General features: G+C 42.3%; 1 long non-coding RNA gene across 1 annotated transcript; it reads left to right on the top strand.

The window, feature by feature from the left end:
• Nucleotides 1-1,423: 1,423 nt before the first annotated feature.
• LOC310987797 lies at nt 1,424-3,954 on the top strand. Its single transcript, XR_014595462.1, has 3 exons — nt 1,424-1,478; nt 2,008-2,039; nt 3,765-3,954. It is a non-coding gene; the product is annotated as an uncharacterized lncRNA (long non-coding RNA).
• The last annotated feature ends 18,646 nt before the right edge of the window (nt 3,955-22,600 follow it).

Below are 22,600 nucleotides of genomic sequence, written 5' to 3'. Positions count from 1 at the left end.
TATAAAACCAATGATTAGACAAACATTACTATTTCTGTGTGCACGTTTTTGTAATTAGTCATGGTTATCATAGATTAGCCAGGGTAACGGTTACCTGTTTAAATTTAATAACTCAGTGACTCCATTAAAAGTCCATGAAAACATATTTTCTCCAGAAATCTAAACTCAACTGGCTGTAAAATTGTCCTAATATGTAACAGAGACTCAGGAATAATGTTCATATAACATACTGAACTCACCAACAACAATCCTACAGCCAAGATATTCGCATTAAAAAAAAATTGTGCAGACCGCAAATCATGTTTATGTTTTGAATTTCTATGGTTGGCATGTGTCGCCACCCAGCACTTTCTCCCTGTCACAGCGTCTGTGGCATTTCAGCCTCCGGGTTGCCAGTTAGCTTCCACTGAGCTGCAACGGCTGGAAGATAAAACGAGATTGTGTAAAAAAAGATTGTGTTCTATTATCGGTTATTATGGTCATATTTGCTTGATATCACACGGTAGAAATAAGCGGCTTGTCGCTCTGCCGTTTAATAGGCTACACTGCTTGCTGTTGTGAGCATAGCCCGTTTGAGCTGCTGCTAAAGCTAAGGGAAGAATTACAAAGTGAAAGTTAGAAAAAAGGGAGGAAATGTGGCGAAATTGAGCCAATGGTAAATGAAGTGATTGTGAACGTGTGGAGCCAGCGGTTCATGAGAGGAGTCTGTCCCGGTCAGGTCGCCTGTCTCCGGTCGTCATGTCCCAGCAAACATTTCCTCGACCTGGGTCGAGATGGAGACGTCCAATCTACGTCGCGTCACGTCGTGACCTTAATTCGACAGTTTTTCAACATGATAAAATAACATCTGAGTAAATATGACATACATAATGAGTCATTTTAGATCGGATTAATTGGTTAAATACTGCCAGCAAACATTTTCTCAATCCGCGTCCAGATGACGACATCCATCAGACGTTGCGTCACGACGTGACTTTATTTAGACTTTTTTTCGACATGATAACATTAGGGGGGATACGATCTCACATAACACATATTTAACTAAAAAAAACACTGCCAAGAATGATTTCCTCTATCTACTGCTGTCTAGTGCTGTGTGGAGATGAAGACATCCAGTCAACGTCCAGTCATGTCAGGACGTAGATTCCACCTCTGATTAACGTTGGGCAGGCGGGTTGATATGACGTCTATCTGAGGGGTGAGATGACCGGCGGATGACGACGTCATTTCAACGGCGTTTAGACGGCATCGGTTTACGTTGTTAAAAACTATTCAAAATGATGGAAATATGTTTGTGAATGGGAGAAAACAATGTAGTACCATCAAGTGTATTGGCGGGGTGGGCTTAAATGTTTGTTATTCTAGCATCCATCAAGGAACTATTTTCCTCGCGTAGTGAACGCACCTGGTTTCAGCTGCGGTGCGGCGGCAGAAGAAGTTTTGAGTCGGCGAGGAGAAGACACAGACGCGTGTGAAAGGTGAGCTTCGAAAAATAGTGTAATTTAAAATGAAAATGTGCTTGGTAAGACATTATACGTTCATGAGTTACATGTTAAAGTTCTGATTTTGTTGCTGCATCGTGTAATGTTACAGATATCTGCTGCATGTTATTCGTAACCGAGCGGCGGCTAACAGTAAGCTAGCAGGCGAAATAGCAAGGCCTACCCTGATACATCGAGTGTAGCATCGATGTTAAACCGAGTATATGTTCACAAAATGTACATTTTAAATTCAAATTCATACCAAGGAAACAGAGTAACCTCTTAGAAAAAGAAAAGTTTGCTGCTGTGAAAACTGTATCACTGCATTATTTTTTTATCATAAGCAACATGCATGGCTATGACCTAACAGTATGACAAACATTTTAAGATCATGACACACTAACGTTACTGAGCTTGATGATGTCATATTTAGCTATCTCTACCTGAAACAGGACTATATTTTTGTGTCTCTGTCTCTCCCATAGGCCTGTATTGATAACTATCTTTTCAATATCTCACTTTACAGGTGTATTGCTGTGATAAAGAGACGCATACCAGGTAAGATACACACACTAAGGGTGATGGGGGCTTGAATGATTGTGAAGATTTTACCATCATTGCTCTTGTTATACACAGGGCCTACAGTAGTAGCGGTTCAAAAGTTCCCCTCCAGGCTGAAAGTCAGCTGAATGGCCTAGGTTTTCCCTATGTTTTCCCTTCAAATCCCAGCCGCTGGAGTGGCCCCCCTCTTTCTCATGGGAGTGTCCATGTTTTGCTGTAACTCCACCCATTCACTGAAATACAGGGTATGACCCTCACAAATTCTCATCGCCAAAAGTCATTCTGATGTCATCTGAATGTCCACTGACCGCCAGAGGCAGCACTTAAAGCACCTCTGGTCATAATCATCATTTGATTTGATTTGTGATGTGAAATGATAACAGGCCTATGCGCTGGCCACTGTTTTATTCAGAAATGAAGGCTAGTAATACCTCCTGTCAAATATTGGATCACAATGTAATCGTTGTGAATCTCCATTTAAAGATTCCTCTTTTAATTTTAATTTCAGGCGATTTAAATAATTTTGGAAGATGTTTGCAGCTGTGCAGGTATTCAGTGCATGCCTTATGTCTTAGGTCAGGGAATTAGCCTTATCATTAGGGATGTTGCTGATGCTCATGTGTTTATCTACTAAACAGGATTTTATGTGTGTTAGGATGTGTGATGTGTGGTGTCATGTACTAGTAAATAGTAAGCAGCTGAATTAGCATTATAAACCCATCAACCTTTTGTCTGCATTAAGTGGGCAATTGGTCTTCCATTGTCACACAAATCAGAGAGGCAACATGCAGCTGGCTGTGAGGGGGAGGTTACTGGACGGCTGTGGGCCTGAACTTCTCCTGAGCTCGGCTATCTCCTGTTACCATTTCATCAGCAGCCACAGTGTTGGCAGATTACTCTGGAAATGTGATTCTAACCCTGGAAGACCCACTGTTGCAAAAATAATAAGTCAAACAATTTTCGGTCCTGCAACATTACTTGGATTTAGTGATCTAATCTGTCAATCAATATGTCAGATTGAAGTACTTAAAATACCCTCCATATTTTTTACTACATTCTCTAGAACATGTATATTACTGTGCAAGATATTCCCTAGACTTTTTGAAATAACTTTTTTTTTTTATCATTGTTGCAATATTACAATGTTGGGTAAGAGTAGTAGTCAAACAGCCCTGTTGCAGTTTTTAGCTTCCTTCAGTTCTGTGAGAAGTTTCCTCTTGTCACAGAAAGCAGGACCTTCAAGACACTCCTGCTCATGTTCTTATTGTAGCTCCGAGAGCATGGAGTGGCAGACTTACTTTTAGCCTAGCAGGCATAAACAACTGAACCCAAACATCCACAAATACACACAGGCGGCGCGACCCCTACTGGGCACAACAGGGATCATCATGAATGATCTACATTTTCCCTTTGTACTTCCTTCCTTGACCCAGGTGGACAACAGGATGGTTAAAGAGGAACTCTTAAGGATTCCATCCTCAAACCTGCTCCATGTGTCCCTTAGCTCCAGAGTCCTAATGCTGGTTAAATCAATGACTTGTAACTAATGCCTATAGGCTTTATAAGGAACCATCAGAAGATTCAGGCTACTGTGTGGGTCTAAGAAGTGGTTATGTCATTACTCTTTCAAATCCCAGGACAAAGTCTTACTGTAATTTATAAAGTGCATTTTACATCTGAATAGGTGCTCTATAATTTTTTTTTCTTGTGTCCTCTCTCCAGCTGCTGTGAAAAGATGGAGCATTAAGGCCACAGATGTGGAAATAGAGAATGCAATGATGAATCATCTAAAGCATGCGCCAGCCAGAAGCGGGGGGAAGGAGCAGATCCTCGTCGCTGACTGTTAAGCCTCCTTGGCTATGACCTGACTTTACAAAAAAAAAATTGTTCTCTAATAAATATATTTGTTTTACTTGTTTATATGTTTTCAATACAACCAGTTGAATAGATCTTGTCCTGAATGCTTTCCTTTTATTATTCTACCTATTAGTCCATGCACCACTTGTATTTTACAGTATAGCCTAGGTGAACATCACAAGGATATTTTAAACCTTCAGGTTTATTTGCTATCAAAGTTTCCGTCAGGTTCACTTTTCCAAAAATGCTGATGTGATCTGATGTCTTTGACTTTTTGAAGTCAATGCAGCTTGAGATTTTTTTTTTTGCTAAAATTGAGAAGTTTGTTCAAGTATGTGTAGATTAGAGCATTGAGAATTACACATAGGATATGCAGCACAAGATCTGTGCTTTTCATAGAATTTCTAGATATGATAATGCCAGTTATAGACACCTTTTGAAATGCAATACATTACATGTGTAGACAAAAAGGTTGAAATGTAAGCTATATTGCAATTCGAAACGACAAAAGTTGAAATGTTGATGTAAAAATTATGCCGTCTAATAGCCGTCGAAAAGACGTCGGTCATGGCACCGACGTCAGGAAAACTTTCATTTAAGCACCTCAAATAGACGTAGAATCAACCTGTTAGATCGACGTTAATTAGACGTGAGATAGACGTCATGAAGTAGCCTGCTCTGTGAGACGTTGATAAGTCGTCTAAACGACGTTGAAACAACGTAAAATGATGCCGTCTATTAGCCGTCGAAATGACGTCGGTCATAACACCGACGTCAGAAAAACTTTCATTTGAGCACCTCAGATCGACGTCGAATCAACCTGCCTGACCGACGTTAATTAGACGTGAAATAGACGTCAAAATGTTTGCTGGGGTTTTATGATCCGACGTCAGAAAGTGGAGGAGAACCAGAGCGGCTCGCGTCGTCGTTTATTCTGCGGTAATATGTTGGCTCATCTACGGCGTGATTAACACGCACTAAGGCTCCGGTAGATGCTGGGTTACAGTGTGTGTGTGTGTGTGTGTGTGTGTGTGTGTGTGTGTGTGTGTGTGTGTGTGTGTGTGTGTGTGAGCGCTGCACACACAGACACAGCGTTGGAGCGGTGAATGTAACAATAACTTGCAGATCACCTGAGTGACGTGAACTCGTAGTTACTGTGAGTCAGAGCAATAAAACAGTGAGGTTGTTGATGAATATTTAGCTTTTTACTATAGAGTGCCGAAGCGGAAGCAGCCCCATGGATCCTCAACTCGGAAAAAGGCTCCATACAAATGAACAGGAGTCCAAGTTTTATTTCGTGATCCGTTTGAATTGTGCCATGACAAAAAAATATGTCCTCTACCTAACATCAAGTTTCATGCCGAGAAATCAGCAGTTTATCGTAAAACGGCAACAGAAGAATGTATTTTGTGTGACGACGCTCTGCGGACTACAAATCTGGTGTCCCACAAAAAATACGTCACCAACTGACACGGGAAAGGGCAGCATTTGGCAAAGATATCTATGCCAAATATCGTCCGTCAGAGGCGGCATCTACCTATAGAGTGCCGAAGCGGAAGCAGCCCCATGGGTCCTCAATTCGAAAAAAGTCTCCATACAAATGAACGGGACTACAAGATTTATTTCGTGATCCGTTTGAATTGTGCCATGACAAAAAAATATGTCCTCTACCTGTTTAAAATATCACGTTTCATGCCAAGAAATCAGCAGTTTGTTGTAAACCTATTGTAAAATAAAATTCCGAAGAGTCCGTAACCAGAAAAACTACAGGTCGCGTAGGCAACGTCACACACCAAATGCCGCCCTTTCCCGTGTCAGTTGGTGACGTATTTTTTGTGGGACACCAGATTTGTAGTCCGCAGAGCGTTGTCACAGAAAATACATCCTTCTGTTGCCGTTTTACGATAAACTGCCGATTTCTCTGCATGAAACGTGATGTTTTAAACAGGTAGAGGACATATTTTTTTGTCATGGCACAATTCAATCGGATCACGAAATAAAACTTTGGCTCCCGTTCATTTGTACGAAGCCTTTTTCCGAGTTGAGGACCCATGGGGCTGCTTCCGCTTCGGCACCCTATAGCTTTGAGACTGACTGAGTGAGCAGAGCGGAGGTTAGCGCGTCGCTGTCTGGCAACCTGGAGTCTGGTGGGTAGGGGAGGGGGGACAACGCGCTGCTGTGTTTTGAATTTGACTGCAGCAACATTTTTGGCCACATTCTTACATATCGTACCTTTAACATGATTGAGCTAACTGGAGTAGTTTCATGTCATGTCCCACAACGGGAGGGTTTTAACAGCTGACGTCCTGATGTTAGCTTTGCTACTGCCGTTAGCTTAGCTACTGTTAGCTCAGCTGTCCCTGTCAGCTGAGCCGCTTTCTAGACACAGTGATTCCCCTATACTGAATAAATACCACACATAGCAACACAAAACACACACACAGAAATAGTAATGTTTCTTCAATCATTTCAGATTTGTCTAGGTGATAGGGCGTGAAAAATATGATATAGGCTATAGTATAGCTAAACTCACGTTTGTTGTTCTCATTCAAATTACGAGCTGGTTTTCTACCCGGAAGTACTAGTTGTAAACAACAAGGTGATTCGGTCTATACTCCGGGGTAGTTTTTTAATTGTGAGAAACAGCGGGTGCGCACCAGAAACAGCGGGTGCGCATCAGATGATTTCCAACCGGCAAAAACTGAAATGAGACGGTTAAAAAAAAAACACAGAATATAGGCTTATATGTCCAAGAGACTTTGTCCCGTCGTTAAGACGTGAGGGAGGGAGGACCCAGGTGAGGAAACTGTCACTGTCAGCTGCACATCTGTCACCAGCTGCTCCAAACACACGTTACAAACTTTATTTTGAAGGGACAGATCAGATTAGATGTAGATTTTGTTAACAGTGACTTTGTTGCACCCAAACATATCGGGTGCTATCTTATCCGGTACAATCGACCTTCTCCCTCCCCCCCAGCCCCCCTCAAGAGACCCCTCTCCCCCCCCTCCCCACGGTGCAGCTTGAAAACTCCTCTTTCTCCAAAGGGGGAGATGACAGATAGAGTCTGAGAACTACTGTAGCCTAATCAAAGCTATATTGTTGCGAGTTGGCTCCGGCAGAAGCTCCGCGTCGTGCACACTGCTTCGGCTGCCTATAGTTTATCAACGTTTTTTGGTCATTCTTCATTAGGATAATGTTAAGTTAATTTTGTGGTGGGGACACAATTGTTAACAAAAAGTGGTTCATCTCAAGTATGGCTTACAATGTTGTGGAACAGAAACAGCAACCACAAATACTATCATTTTATTGTCATCGCAATTTTTCAACTTTCGCCACCAGGGGGTGCTGCAGCCCCTGCCGCACCCCCACTTCCGGCGCCCCTGGATGTCTTATTATAGATCAGGGGTTTTCAAACTGTGAGGCGCGCCTCCCTTGGGGGGCGCCAGAGAGTTTGAGGGGAGGCGCGACATGAGAAAAAGAAAAAAAGAAAAACTGAAAACATTCAAACAAAAGATGAGTTACATCATGTCACTTGCACATAGGGCTAAATGATTAGGTTTTAGCCTATATTATATATTATTATACTGCGATATGATAAAACACGATCTTGTAACACACAGACTGCGATTATGCTCGACTGATGTGTCAGGGAGCAACACCCCCGACGCGTCATAAACTGACGCTTGGTCAGGGCCCTTTCGCGTTGTGCACTGACGTCCAAGGTGCCCCAATGCAAGTGATCAGAGAGACTGTGTTGCAGGGAGAGCGGAGCTCAGCTGGCCTCGGCTGAATGTAGAAATAGTACGTCGGCTGTGCAACTATTCTGGTTAGAAAAAGAGCGTCAGGTGCTGCACAGCGTCAGGTATAACTTCATATGAACGCAGCTCAAAGCGACCCGGTGCCTTACAGTGACCAAGCTCAGATAAATACATTGAATCAGCTGTAGCACCACGTGTCCTCCGCATAAAGCCGCAATATACCGCTCCTAAAAAAAAAAAAAAAAAAATGCACGTCGCGGCAGCGGAGTTTTCCTCTACTACAGATGAACAGCTGACATGTGGTCAAGACGTACAGTGGAGACCTGTCACAGTGTCACCTGTGCATTGATATAAACTTCAACCTCAGACTGTCTGCTTCCCAGATGATCACACAGGGAGAGCATGAAGCTGCTTGTGTGATGAGTGTGAGTATCAATGTTTAGGTTTATTCGTCAGTGCTTTATGTTGTCATGATAATTAATATATGCTGAGACACAAGCTTGTGAATCAAACAAATCCTACAGGAAAGACCAATTTATGTTTAATGAATCAAATATTGTTTTGGTCATCATAGTAACTTCTCTCTTTTTTTGGGGGGGGGGGACAGCTGTTTATTTTTCATTAAGGGGGGCTCACTCTCTCACACTTTGAAAACCCCTGTTATAGATCCATGGTGTGAATGCGGCGCAGTGGGGAGGGGGGATCGGAGAGTGCTCCTGGAGCCCCGCCCATGCTCAAGGCATTTTTTGAATTTCAAGCTTAGAGCACATCATCCAAAACTGAGGGGTTTTTAGTTGCTCTTTAACTATTCCTTCCTTCCAGGGCCCCAGGCCCAATATTGTACTTGAACCCTTTTGGATCCAGTCCATTAGTGTTATAGCAGTATCATCTTTATTACCAGAGTTGATCCTCTTCAGCTGGTCTCTCTCTGCCGTCAGGGAATTGAGCTGTGAAACTGTTGATTTAGGAGAACAGGTTACCATTATTTTCTTAAGTCAGGCAGTTGAAGAGGAACGTTCAAGATCTGTGTACTCTGTCATCACACTTACCAGTGGTGTTCATCCTCAACTCCACAGCTTCTTTCTCATCTCTCAGGATATTACATCTGGTCTCAGTATCTGAAACAGAGGCTTTCATGAATCCATCAGCTGCATTGTTGGTTTCACTCTGTGAACACTCTGTCTTATGTTCTCTAACTCTAAACTCTTTTAGAAATTACATTAATACAATAAAAACGTCTTTTTTAAGGAAACATTATTATACATTTTATAAGCAATACTACATTTTTATTAACTTAAGTTAAAGGAATAGTTCACCAAAAAATGAAATTCATTAGTGACTCATCCTTATGCTGATGAATACTCCGGAGTAGTTTTTAATTCCTGAAAGTGCATCTGGAGACCCAAGAGGGGGGTTCATAGTCCAACAGAAACTTTATATGAGATTAATAGAGGCCTGACACAAAAACGTCCTTAAAACTACACTACACAAAATCCATTTAATATTCCTCCACACTGCTCGTCCACTGCAATCCAAGTGTCCTGAAGGGATATGGTCCAGAGTTTACTCCAAACGACGTCATTTAGGACATTTTTACAGCCTAAACAGTCCGGTATTGAATTTGCCTGGGGTGCGCTCTCGCGTTCACTCGATGCACGTGGACTAGAGGCTGACATTTTCTTGGGATTCCCGCGGGACACCGTGATTCGGGAGTCAATTTATTTTGAATCACGTGATCGGGACGTGACGGGAAAAAATGTAAACGGGAGTCAAAGCGCGACATTCAAAGAAGCACAAGCCAGGCAGTGCTACGGATGGTGCGCTCAAAACGGTCCAAAAGTTTTAAGTGTGTGGACTGATGCACACTTCACACCCTCAGTGATCACTGTCGTGGCTATGTAGCGGTGTATAACCTGTGTAAATCAACATACCGGTAGGCAATTAAACGTTTTCCGCCAGTCAGACTGACTCAGAGTCAGCTGATGCGGCGGCGGTGTAATCTCCACCTTGCATTAAACAGCTGATGCACACAAGCAAAAAAGAAAGAAAGAAAGGGAGAGAGAAAGAACGAGGAGGGCGTTCATCAACGCTAATTGAAATAACAAAACAAGACGGTAGATGTGGCGTCAATCTACCGTCTTGTTTTGTCTGTCATTCAGCCTGCAGTGCGCTGAGGGAGGGGAGGGGGGGAACCGTACCTGTCAACACAATCGTTTACATGATGACTGTGTTAATAGAAAAAAACGGGAACAGGACGGTTTCGGGAGTGATTTATTCGGGATTTGAACGGGACAGGATTTTTTTTTGACTTTGTCACGGGACCGGGAGGGTACGGGAAATTTTTTGCGGGAGCGGGACTGGACGGGATTGAAAAAACACTCCCATGTCTGCCTCTAACGCGGACATGACTGGACTTATAAATGACGTTGTTTCGGGTAAACTCTGGACTATATCCCTTCAGGACACTTGGATTGCCGCGGATGAGCGGTGTGGAGGAATATTTCAACGTTTTTGTGTAGTTTTATGGACATTTTTGTGTCAGGCCTTATTAATCTCATATAAAGTTTTCGTTGGACTACGAACCGGTCTCCCGGGTCTCCAGATGCACTTTCAGGAATAAAAAATGACTCTGGAGTATTCATCAGCATGAGGGTGAGTCACTAATGACTGAATTTCATTTTTTGGTGAACTATTCCTTAACTATTCCTTTCTTCCAGGGCTCCAGGCCCAATATTGTACTTGAACCCTTTTGGATCCAGTCCATTAGTGTTGTACAGTAGCAGTATCATCTTTATTACCAGAGTTGTTCCTCTTCAGCTGGTCTCTCTCTGCAGTCCGGGAATTGAGCTGTGAAACTGTTGATTTAGGAGAACAGGTTGCCATTATTTTCTTAAAGGGACAGTATGGGACTTTATTGGCTTTTTATTGACAAAAATCAAATATCGCTTTCATAAATACGTATTTCACTGAAGTGGAATCGCGCCCGCATACAAACGAGCGCTTTCTCGTACCTTAGAATGAGATGTTACAAGTCGTTACAAACATACAGGGGGGGGTTCACCGAACCTTCTCTGCCATGTTGAATCGCCATGTTTTACGTTCAGTGTCACCGTGGCTGTAAGTAACCTCAAACTCGGGCCGCCGGAGCTTCTCGGCTCGGGTAGAAAGTTTTCCAGACAGCGCCTGTTAAAACTGTCACCACCGTGTAGCTAGTGTGAGGAAGGACGGAGGCACTGGTGTTGCCTTCAGGTGCAGTCAGACACCTGAATGACGCCGTGAGTGACGCCGTCGGCAAACCAACTGGATGTTATTTTACTCGACGAGAGAAAGCCGGTAAAACGTGGGTCAGGTAAACAATACGACATCACCATGACAACATATTGTCACGCCTGTATTGTTTTGCCTCGTGCTGGCGGACCGTTTGTTTACATAGAGGCTTGTTTATCCTGATACATGCAGCGTATGTTGTTTTTCTGACTTCTGCCCGAGTTTACGTAAATGCAACAGCAAGAATACGTGCCGACATGCAACCGCACCGCTAGATGGGGGTAAATCTCACATACTGTCCCTTTAAGTCAGGCAGTTGAAGAGGAACGTTCAAGATCTGTGTACTCTGTCATCAAACTTACCAGTGGTGTTCATCCTCAACTCCACAGCTTCTTTCTCATCTCTCAGGATATTACATCTGGTCTCAGTATCTGAAACAGAGGCTTTCATGAATCCATCAGCTGCATTGTTGGTTTCACTCTGTGAACACTGTCTTATGTTCTCTAACTCTAAACTCTTTTAGAAATTACATTAATACAATAAAAACGTCTTTTTTAAGGAAACATTATTATACATTTTATAAGCCATACTAATTTTTTATAAACTTAAGTTAAAGGAATAGTTCACAAAAAAATGAAATTCGGTCGTTAGTGACTCATCCTTATGCTGATGAATACTCCGGAGTAGTTTTTTATTCCTGAAAGTGCATCTGGAGACCCAAGAGGGGGGTTCATAGTCCAATGGAAACTTTATATGAGATTAATAGAGGCCTGACACAAAAACGTCCTTAAAACTACACTACACAAAATCCATTTAATATCCCTCCACACTGCTCGTCCACTGCAATCCAAGTGTCCTGAAGGGATATGGTCCAGAGTTTACTCCAAACGATGTCATTTAGGACATTTTTACAGCCTAAACAGTCCGGTATTGAATTTGCCTGGGGTGCGCTCTGGCGTTCACTCGATGCACGCGGACATGACTGGACTTATAAATGACGTTGTTTCGGGTAAACTCTGGACAGTGTCCTGAGGGGATATATCCCCTCAGGACACTTGGATTGCCGCGGACGAGCAGTGTGGAGGAATATTTCAAGGTTTTTGTGTAGTTTTATGGACCTGTTTGTGTCTGGCACGATGCACGTGTGCATCACGTGGACGCGAGAGTGCGCCCCAGGCAAATTCAATACAGGACTGTTTAGGTTGTAAAAATGTCCTAAATTACGTCGTTTCAAGTAAACTCTGGACTATATCCCTTCAGGACACTTGGATTGCAGTGGACATTTTTGTGTCAGGCCTTATTAATCTCATAAAGTTTTTGTTGGACTACGAACCGGTCTCCCGGGTCTCCAGATGCACTTTCAGTATTCATCGGCATGAGGTGTGACTAATGACTGAATTTCATTTTTTGGTGAACTATTCCATAACTATTCCTTCCTTCCAGGGCTCCAGGCCCAATATTGTACTTGAACCCTTTTGGATCCAGTCCATTAGTGTTGTAGCAGTATCATCATTATTACCAGAGTTGTTCCTCTTCAGCTGGTCTCTCTCTGCAGTCAGGGAATTGAGCTGTGAAACTGTTGATTTAGGAGAACAGGTTACCATTATTTTCTTAAGTCAGGCAGTTGAAGAGGAACATTCAAGATCTGTGTACTCTGTCATCAAACTTACCAGTGGTGTTCATCCTCAACTCCACAGCTTCTTTCTCATCTCTCAGGATATTACATCTGGTCTCAGTATCTGAAACAGAGGCTTTCATGAATCCATCAGCTGCATTGTTGGTTTCACTCTGTGAACACTCTGTCTTATGTTCTCTAACTCTAAACTCTTTTAGAAATTACATTAATACAATAATAACTTATTTTTTAAGGAAACATTATTATACATTTTATAAGCCATACTAAATTTTTATTCACTGAAGTTAAAGGAATAGTTCACCAAAAGATGAAATTCAGTCATTAGTGACTCATCCTTATGCTGATTGTGAAATAGGTGCAGATTTGAGACCCTTTAATGAATTGAACTGATTCTTTTTAACTATCTATCTGCAATCGCCACAGGCTGTCCTGCCAGAACAGTTGAAATTATGATATTTCAGTCAATGATGCACACACTTCCTCTCATGCCACTCATTTATTTATCAGATGCTTGAATTTACTTGTGTGTGGTTTCTACAGAGAATTAAAAAAAAACATAAATGAAAATGAATTATATGCATGGTTATTATTGCATTATTATGAACATAAAATGTGGCATAAACAGACAAAATATATAATATTAATAAAGAAATATTGATACAGTAATGTATGCATTCATTTAACACAATGCAATCATTAAACACATCCCTGACAGCAGTGCACACTGAAAAGGCATGCAACAATTGAGTGACGGTCCCTTAATTATTTATTATCCCTAGCAGGCGGCAAAATATAAACAATTAACTCCGGCGACGCCGTCACACATTAATAAATGGACCGGGCGGCCCGTGCGAATATTAACCGCCACATAAACATACGTCCTCAACAATAAACAAAACAACTTGAACACTTACAGTCTCATGGACGCACAATCTGAATGAATGAAGGATGAATGAATGAGTGAGTCCCGACTATGACGGCTCCTCCGCTGCTCTCCCTCCGTGATCAGCAACGATCGATCACTCAGCCATGTGATCTGATTGGTTAGGAATACCGCGGGTTCACGTGAACACTACATGCGAGCTGAGTGACCTTCTGTACACTGATGAATACTCTGGAGTAGTTTTTTATTCCTGAAAGTGCATCTGGAGACCCAAGAGGGGGGTTCATAGTCCAACAGAAACTTTATATGAGATTAATAGAGGCCTGACACAAAAACGTCCTTAAAACTACACTACACAAAATCCATTTAATATTCCTCCACACTGCTCGTCCACTGCAATCCAAGTGTCCTGAAGGGATATAGTCTAGAGTTTACTTGAAACAACGCCATTTAGGACATTTTACAGCCTAAACAGTCCTGTATTGAATTTGCCTGGGGTGCGCTCTCGCGTTCACTTGATTAAAACTACACTACACAAACTACTCAAACATCCCGCCAGCCTGCGGTCAAGAAATAATATGCTTCTGGTGCGCCACACCTGAACTCCCTAGTGGGCACCTAACCGTCCTCTCATTACTCCCCACAGCGCCACTAAGGCGCTCTGTGAAAATGGCTCCACCAACTTGACTTGCCTAAATTACGTTGTTTCGGTAAACTCTGGACGATATCCCTTCAGGACACTTGGATTGCCGCGGACGAGCGGTGTGGAGGAATATTTCAAGGTTTTTGTGTAGTTTTATGGACCTGTTTGTGTCTGGCACGATGCACATGTGCATCACGTGAACGTGAGAGTGAAATTCAAGACCGGACTGTTTAGGCTGTAAAAATGTCCTTAATGACGTTGTTTCAAGTAAACTCTGGACTATATCCCTTCAGGACACTTGGATTGCAGTGGACGAGCAGTGTGGAAGAATATTAAATGGTTTTTGTGTAGTTTTATGGACGTTTTGGTGTCAGGCCTTATTAATTTCATACAGTATAAAGATTTCGTTGGACTACGAACCGGTCTCCCGGGTCTCCAGATGCACATTCAGGAATAAAAAAATGACTCTGGAGTATTCATCAGCATGAGGGTGAGTCACTAATGACTGAATTTCATTTTTTGGTGAACTATTCCTTAACTATTCCTTCCTTCCAGGGCTCCAGGCCCAATATTGTACTTGAACCCTTTTGGATCCAGTCCATTAGTGTTATAGCAGTATCATCTTTATTACCAGAGTTGTTCCTCTTCAGCTCATCTCTCTCTGCCGTCAGGGAATTGAGCTGTGAAACTGTTGATTTAGGAGAACAGGTTACCATTATTTTCTTAAGTCAGGCAGTTGAAGAGGAACGTTCAAGATCTGTGTACTCTGTCATCACACTTACCAGTGGTGTTCATCCTCAACTCCACAGCTTCTTTCTCATCTCTCAGGATATTACATCTGGTCTCAGTATCTGAAACAGAGGCTTTCATGAATCCATCAGCTGCATTGTTGGTTTCACTCTGTGAACACTCTGTCTTATGTTCTCTAACTCTAAACTCTTTTAGAAATTACATTAATACAATAAAAACGTCTTTTTTAAGGAAACATTATTATACATTTTATAAACCATACAAAATGTTTATTAACTTAAGTTAAAGGAATAGTTCACCAAAAAACGAAATTCAGTCATTAGTGACTCATCCTTATGCTGATGAATACTCCGGAGTAGTTTTTTATTCCTGAAAGTGCATCTGGAGACCCGAGAGGGGGGTTCATAGTCCAACGGAAACTTTATATGAGATTAATAGAGGCCTGACACAAAAACGTCCTTAAAACTACACTACACAAAATCCATTTAATATTCCTCCACACTGCTCGTCCACTGCAAGCCAAGTGTCCTGAAGGGATATAGTCCAGAGTTTACTCCAAACGACGTCATTTAGGACATTTTTACAGCCTAAACAGTCCGGTATTGAATTTGCCTGGGGTGCACTCTCGCATTCACTCGATGCACGCGGACATGACTGGACTTATTAATGACGTTGTTTCGGGTAAACTCTGGACTATATCCCTTCAGGACACTTGGATTGCCGCGGACGAGCAGTGTGGAGGAATATTTCAAGGTTTTTGTGTAGTTTTATGGACGTGTTTGTGTCTGGCACGATGCACGTGTGCATCACGTGGACGCGAGAGTGCGCCCCAGGCAAATTCAATACAGGACTGTTTAGGTTGTAAAAATGTCCTAAATTACGTCGTTTCAAGTAAACTCTGGACTATATCCCTTCAGGACACTTGGATTGCAGTGGACATTTTTGTGTCAGGCCTTATTAATCTCATAAAGTTTTTGTTGGACTACGAACCGGTCTCCCGGGTCTCCAGATGCACTTTCAGTATTCATCGGCATGAGGTGTGACTAATGACTGAATTTCATTTTTTGGTGAACTATTCCATAACTATTCCTTCCTTCCAGGGCTCCAGGCCCAATATTGTACTTGAACCCTTTTGGATCCAGTCCATTAGTGTTGTAGCAGTATCATCTTTATTACCAGAGTTGTTCCTCTTCAGCTGGTCTCTCTCTGCAGTCAGGGAGTTTAGCTGTGAAACTGTTGATTAAGGAGAACAGGTTAGGTTACCATTATTTTCTTAAGTCAGGCAGTTGAAGAGGAACATTCAAGATCTGTGTACTCTGTCATCACACTTACCAGTGGTGTTCATCCTCAACTCCACAGCTTCTTTCTCATCTCTCAGGATATTACATCTGGTCTCAGTATCTGAAACAGAGGCTTTCATGAATCCATCAGCTGCATTGTTGGTTTCACTCTGTGAACACTCTGTCTTTTGTTCTCTAACTCTAAACTCTTTTAGAAATTACATGAATACAATAATAACTTATTTTTTAAGGAAACATTATTATACATTTTATAAGCCATACTAAATTTTTATTCACTGAAGTTAAAGGAATAGTTAACCAAAAGATGAAATTCAGTCATTAGTGACTCATCCTTATGCTGATGAATACTCCGGAGTAGTTTTTTATTCCTGAAAGTGCATCTGGAGACCCAAGAGGGGGGTTCATAGTCCAACAGAAACTTTATATGAGATTAATAGAGGCCTGACACAAAAACGTCCTTAAAACTACACTACACAAAATCCATTTAATATTCCTCCACACTGCTCGTCCACTGCAAGCCAAGTGTCCTGAAGGGATATAGTCCAGAGTTTACTTGAAATGACGACATTAAGGACATTTTTACAACGTAAACAGTCCGGTATTGAATTTGCCTGGGGTGCGCTCTCGCGTTCACTTGATTAAAACTACACTACACAAACTACTCAAACATCCCGCTAGCCTGCGGTCAAGAAATAATATGCTTCTGGTGCGCCACACCTGAACTCCCTAGTGGGCACCTAACCGTCCTCTCATTACTCCCCACAGCGCCACTAAGGCGCTCTGTGAAAATGGCTTGACTTGCCTAAATGACGTTGTTTCGGTAAACTCTGGACGATATCCCTTCAGGACACTTGGATTGCCGCGGACGAGCGTGGAGGAATATTTCAAGGTTTTTGTGTAGTTTTATGGACCTGTTTGTGTCTGGCACGATGCACATGTGCATCACGTGAACGCGAGAGTGAAATTCAAGACCGGACTGTTTAGGCTGTAAAAATGTCCTTAATGACGTTGTTTCAAGTAAACTCTGGACCAGGGGTACTCAAATACATTTGTCGAAGGGCCAGAAATTTTCTTAACAGACACCTTGGGGGCCGCATATTCAAATAGGCCTAGATTGAAATTAAATTCACCTTTTTCGTCTAATAATTTAAATATTTTTATTTTACTTGTAAGCACATAATTTTTATTTACACTTCATGGTGTTTTGTATGATATAAAATGAAAAATCTTGACATTATCATATCATTTACATATCATGCTGGAGCTTTACACTGCTGACTTGTATCCTCAGACATGCCCTGTGATTTTCAACTTAAATATGAAAGGAGGCTGACCATCACAGGACGTCTGACTCTGTTCTGAGGATACAAATCATTGGTCCTGAAATGTGTGTTTCTCTTCTATAATACACATTCTACATCTCGGAGGCGACGTCTTTCCACACACGGGCTTCCTTCACCTTTCAAACGAGGCAGAGCTCAGTGGGAAACAGTAGGACAGACACAGGCCGATGGAAGCGGGACACAACACCGGCGGAGAAGCAGGTCGTGCAGCTGTGCGCCGCAGACGTGCACGGAAAAACAATCGCGTCTCATCAAATGTGCGCGGCTACGGCTTTTGAGTTGTGAGCGTGCATGACGCGCGGCTACATTGAATGGGTTTGAGCGCGCGCAAAAGACGCTTCATCTGAACGGCCCCCCATGCATGATGCACACACAGTTGAACCAAGACGGCGGTCAAAATCACCCACGGTCTCTACAGACAGGCGGGGAAAACCCTGCAGTCCAGCCCGCTCCCCAAACACTCGCGCATGGTGATTTGGGTTCGTCGGCGTTTCTGTATCCCAGTGCAGGGCCTCACAGGCACAAACGTGTTTCCATGTCCCAGCGCTTTGACTTACAGGCGCACGGAGCCCGAGAAATACAGTATACAGTGTAAACTAGTAGAAGTCAGTCGCGGGTCTGATTGGAAGGTTCGGCGGGCCGGATGCGGCCCGCGGGCCGCCTATTGAGTACCGCTGCTCTGGACTATATCCCTTCAGGACACTTGGATTGCAGTGGACGAGCAGTGTGGAGGAATATTAAATGGTTTTTGTGTAGTTTTATGGACGTTTTGGTGTCAGGCCTAATTAATTTCATACAGTATAAAGATTTCGTTGGACTACGAACCGGTCTCCCGGGTCTCCAGATGCACTTTCAGGAATAAAAAAATGACTCTGGAGTATTCATCAGCATGAGGGTGAGTCACTAATGACTGAATTTCATTTTTTGGTGAACTATTCCTTAACTATTCCTTTCTTCCAGGGCTCCAGGCCCAATATTGTACTTGAACCCTTTTGGATCCAGTCCATTAGTGTTGTAGCAGTATCATCTTTATTACCAGAGTTGTTCCTCTTCAGCTCATCTCTCTCTGCCGTCAGGAAATTGAGCTGTGAAACTGTTGATTAAGGAGAACAGGTTACCATTATTTTCTTAAGTCAGGCAGTTGAAGAGGAACGTTCAAGATCTGTGTACTCTGTCATCACACTTACCAGTGGTGTTCATCCTCAACTCCACAGCTTCTTTCTCATCTCTCAGGATATTACATCTGGTCTCAGTATCTGAAACAGAGGCTTTCATGAATCCATCAGCTGCATTGTTGGTTTCACTCTGTGAACACTCTGTCTTATGTTCTCTAACTCTAAACTCTTTTAGAAATTACATTAATACAATAAAAACGTCTTTTTTAAGGAAACATTATTATACATTTTATAAGCCATACAAAGTGTTTATTAACTTAAGTTAAAGGAATAGTTCACCAAAAAACGAAATTCAGTCATTAGTGACTCATCCTTATGCTGATGAATACTCCGGAGTAGTTTTTTATTCCTGAAAGAGCATCTGGAGACCCAAGAGGGGGGTTCATAGTCCAACGGAAACATTATATGAGATTAATAGAGGCCTGACACAAAAACGTCCTTAAAACTACACTACACAAAATCCATTTAATATTCCTCCACACTGCTCGTCCACTGCAACCCAAGTGTCCTGAAGGGATATAGTCCAGAGTTTACTTGAAACAACGCCATTTAGGACATTTTACAGCCTAAACAGTCCGGTATTGAATTTGCCTGGGGTGCGCTCTCGCGTTCACTCGATGCATGCGGACATGACTGGACTTATAAATGACGTTGTTTCGGTAAACTCTGGACTATATCCCTTCAGGACACTTGGATTGCCGCGGACGAGCAGTGTGGAGGAATATTTCAAGGTTTTTGTGTAGTTTTATGGACGTGTTTGTGTCTGGCACGATGCACGTGTGCATCACGTGGACGCGAGAGTGCGCACCAGGCAAATTCAATACAGGACTGTTTAGGTTGTAAATATGTCCTAAATTACGTCGTTTCAAGTAAACTCTGGACTATATCCCTTCAGGACACTTGGATTGCAGTGGACATTTTTGTGTCAGGCCTTATTAATCTCATAAAGTTTTTGTTGGACTACGAACCGGTCTCCCGGGTCTCCAGATGCACTTTCAGTATTCATCGGCATGAGGTGTGACTAATGACTGAATTTCATTTTTTGGTGAACTATTCCATAACTATTCCTTCCTTCCAGGGCTCCAGGCCCAATATTGTACTTGAACCCTTTTGGATCCAGTCCATTAGTGTTGTAGCAGTATCATCTTTATTACCAGAGTTGTTCCTCTTCAGCTGGTCTCTCTCTGCAGTCAGGGAGTTTAGCTGTGAAACTGTTGATTAAGGAGAACAGGTTAGGTTACCATTATTTTCTTAAGTCAGGCAGTTGAAGAGGAACGTTCAAGATCTGTGTACTCTGTCATCACACTTACCAGTGGTGTTCATCCTCCTCTCCACAGCTTCTTTCTCATCTCTCAGGATATTACATCTGGTCTCAGTATCTGAAACAGAGGCTTTCATGAATCCATCAGCTGCATTGTTGGTTTCACTCTGTGAACACTCTGTCTTATGTTCTCTAACTCTAAACTCTTTTAGAAATTACATTAAAGCAGATATCAGCTTCACGGCCGTTTCGGCTAATGCTGCGTTCAAGGCAGGCTTTTGAAACCGTAAGTTACAGCTTCAAGTCACAACTACGACTTGGTAGCGTTCCAGGTAACCCGTAGCTCGTGTTTTTACCATCCTGTTGTCTGTGAAAGTTCCCTATAATGGCCACTCGTAACTTCCGACCCGTGAACTCGTACCAGATCGAACTGGTATGACTTCACAGGAAGGAAAAACACAAAGTACGAGTTTCTTTGAACGCACCATGAGTTAGCAGCCCCCGCCCTTGTCAGGCATCAATTGGTCCTCGTGCTACGTCACCACATTCACGCGCATCCCTTGGCTGCACACACAGCCCTTCATGCCGTTCTCTCTCCTCATTGGATAACACTTGTATCCCACAAGGAAAATTTTCTCCTCGGGTTACAGCAGAGCAGAGTGACGGAGAGACTCGTGTTTAGGCTGAAATACTTCATGTAAGTGATTGCTGACGGAAAATAGGACTATTTAGGACTTATATTAACAAAAACATTCCACTGATATCTGCTTTAATACAATAATAACTTATTTTTTAAGGAAACATTATTATACATTTTATAAGCCATACTAAATTTTTATTAACTTATAGGTACAACAAGGAGTTTCTCCATCAGCAGAACGAAAAATTCCATGACAAAAAGTCTCATATTAATGTGGATGAATCTACATTACCCACACTTGTTAATGGGCCCATTTTCATTTTGTCTCCATCGTTATTTTGTTATTATTAGTGGTGGCGGAAATGCTGGGCGAGCCGACCAGCGTTTCCTTACTTTCAGTTTCGCAGCGAGTCATGAGAATAACGCCGCCGAATCGCCGTTTGTGGTCAGAACTACGACGGTATCTGATCGTCTTCGAACCTCTGACTTTAATTCTTGATGAATGAAAACATGAGTCTGTCTTGCGCCGGTCAAAGAATTTCACGGTGCGCGCAGAGGCTCATAAATGTAGTGTGAAAACACTTCGCTTTTCCAAAACTCCTCGTTGTCCCTTAAGTTAAAGGATTAGTTCACCAAAAAATGAAATTCAGTCATTAGTGACTCATCCTTATGCTGATGAATACACCGGAGTAGTTTTTTATTCCTGAAAGTGCATCTGGAGACCCGAGAGGGGGGTTCATAGTCCAACAGAAACTTTATATGAGATTAATAGAGGCCTGACACAAAAACGTCCTTAAAACTACACTACATAAAAACCTTTTAATATTCCTCCACACTGCTTGTCCACTGCAATCCAAGTGTCCTGAAGGGATATAGTCCAGAGTTTACTCCAAACGACGTCATTTAGGACATTTTTACAGCCTAAACAGTCCGGTATTGAATTTGCCTGGGGTGCGCTCTCGCGTTCACTCCGCGATGCATGCGGACATGACTGGACTTATAAATGACGTTGTTTTTGGTAAACTCTGGACTATATCCCTTCCAGACACTTAGATTGCCGCAGACAAGCGGTGTGGAGGAATATTTCAAGGTTTTTGTGTAGTTTTATGAACCTGTTTGTGTCTGGCACGATGCACGTCTGCATCACGTTGACGCGAGAGTGCGCCCCAGGCAAATTCAATACAGTACTGTTTAGGCTGTAAAAATGTCCTAAATGGCGTTGTTTCAAGTAAACTCTGGACTATATCCCTTCAGGACACTTGGATTGCAGTGGACGAGCAGTGTGGAGGAATATTACATGGTTTTTGTGTAGTTTTATGGACATTTTTGTGTCAGGCCCTATTAATCTCATAAAGTTTTTGTTGGACTACGAACCGGTCTCCCGGGTCTCCAGATGCACTTTCAGTATTCATCAGCATGAGGTGTGACTACTGACTGAATTTCATTTTTTGGTGAACTATTCCTTAACTATTCATTCCTTCCAGGGCTCCAGGCCCATTATTGTACTTGAATCCTTTTGGATCCAGTCCATTAGTGTTGTAGCAGTATCATCTTTATTACCAGAGTTGTTCCTCTTCAGCTGGTCTCTCTCTGCAGTCAGGGAATTGAGCTGTGAAACTGTTGATTTAGGAGAAGAGATGACTATTATTTTTAACTTTAACAATTATGTCATCAACCAAATACTCAGTTCACTTTAACATTTTTATTTTCCATTAGGACATTTATGTATTTATTGTGTAGTATTTATTTATTTGTTCTGCAACAACATATTTTTCATGTTTTTTCTTCATACATTAAAGCAGAAGTAAGCGATATTTTTGTGTTAATATAAGTCTTAAATTGTTATATCTTCCGACAGCAATCACTTACATAGAGTGTTTGGACTGAAACACGGGTCTGTCAGTCACTCTGCTCTGCTCTGAGCCGAGAAGAAAACTTTTCTCGTATCCTACAAGTTTTATCCAATGAGGAGAGAGAACGGCATGAAGGGCTGTGTGTGCAGCCAAGGGATGCGCGTGAATGTGGTGACGTAGGGACGAGG

Source organism: Trachurus trachurus (assembly GCF_905171665.1).
Source record: "Trachurus trachurus genome assembly, chromosome: 1".
NCBI classification, from domain to species: Eukaryota; Metazoa; Chordata; class Actinopteri; order Carangiformes; family Carangidae; genus Trachurus; species Trachurus trachurus.
This window is presented reverse-complemented; position numbering and strand designations above follow the sequence as displayed.